Below are 1,466 nucleotides of genomic sequence, written 5' to 3'. Positions count from 1 at the left end.
TTCCCCACTGGACTCCAGTGGCGTTTGTGTTAGCATGAGTGAGTGAGCATTAACACTGCTGAGGGTTCGCTGAGGTCAAGCACATAATGTACAGAGCTGTCATCGTTACGCTCAACATTACACTGTGCTGCTCTCAAGCCATGTTGGTGCACGTGAACACACGTACACACACACGTAGGCTGCGGTAGAACATCACACCACCAGATGCTTCTGTGTTCACTGGTGTGTGAAGAGGTAATGCCATCAACTCCGCTCTAACGCCACTCATGCTAATCAGCTGCTTTTAAACCAGCTAACGGCCATTCAGGTACAGTTAGCATTCCCACATGATGCCCGTCCAATAAATAATTGAGTTTCTTTTTTTTCTTTTTAAGCGAAATGCTACATAGTGAAAGATGATGCTGAAGTCAAAGAGACTTTAAACTTGTCTTCTAGGTTGAAGACTTCACTTTGATCCACACGTCTTTTATTAATGTCAAAGTTCACCGTAGTCCAACTAAGCCTTGGCTGCACCTTGTGTTCTTTAGACAGCCAGCATCATTTTTGTGCTCAACAAAACCAACTGCCGACTACGTGTTCAATTTTGAGATATGACATGAGACAGACGCGTCATGTCAGTGGTCAGTGTCCGTACACTCCTTTGTTGTGAAAGGATGGAAGCTTCCATTGAACTGCGCAGTCACTGTCTTTTTAGATAACAGGTCACGGTATCTTGAGGAAACACACACCTCCACCTCCTCCTTCCCCTCCTGCCTGCTCTGAGATGCCATCACAGACCACGCCAACTATGGTTTTCATTTAATCCACATTCCATCATGTGCTCGCAGCAGCCACGGGACACAGAGAAGTCCAGGCTTGGTGAAACAGCATCACCGTGCGAGGCGGCGACGACGCACACAGCAGCGTGAACGCCTCAGCGTACTGCGCCACGGCCTTCCTCCTCTGATCGCCATTGTTCGAATCAGGAATGTGCTGCAGACAGTGCTGCCCATGCATCCCTCCCAGCTCCCGAGAGCCTAACCCGTGGACATGAACACACAACGTCACAAGTTAGGGTCTCAGGGACGGAGAGAGACACATCTTCTGTCTTGGAAATGGCTGCAGTCGGTCGGCTCTGGACGCCTTTGTTTTTTGCCTTCAGTGTTCAAAATCAATTGCGCATGTTCCTGACTGAGAAAAGCCTCCGTGATTAAAAAAGTCAAACAAGGACTCGGGGTGTCTGAGGTTCTCCTGTGCACTGAGCATCTCTCTCTCTCTCTCTCTCTGTGTGCACTGAGCATCACTCTCTCTCTCTATCTCACTCTCTCTATCTCTATCTCACTCTCTCTCACACACACACACACACATACATACACACACAGCATCAAATCCAGCTCACACCAAGAAAATGGCACATACGTACTGAGCGCGCTCACCGCATCCTCCGCTGCCTCCTGGTATATCCATGAACATACAGTGCAAACCTA

Source organism: Cynoglossus semilaevis, chromosome 4 (genome assembly GCF_000523025.1).
Source record: "Cynoglossus semilaevis isolate Cse_v1.0 chromosome 4, Cse_v1.0, whole genome shotgun sequence".
In the NCBI taxonomy this organism is placed as follows: domain Eukaryota; kingdom Metazoa; phylum Chordata; class Actinopteri; order Pleuronectiformes; family Cynoglossidae; genus Cynoglossus; species Cynoglossus semilaevis.
The sequence above is the reverse complement of the archived record's forward strand: the minus strand, read 5'-3'. Positions refer to the sequence as shown.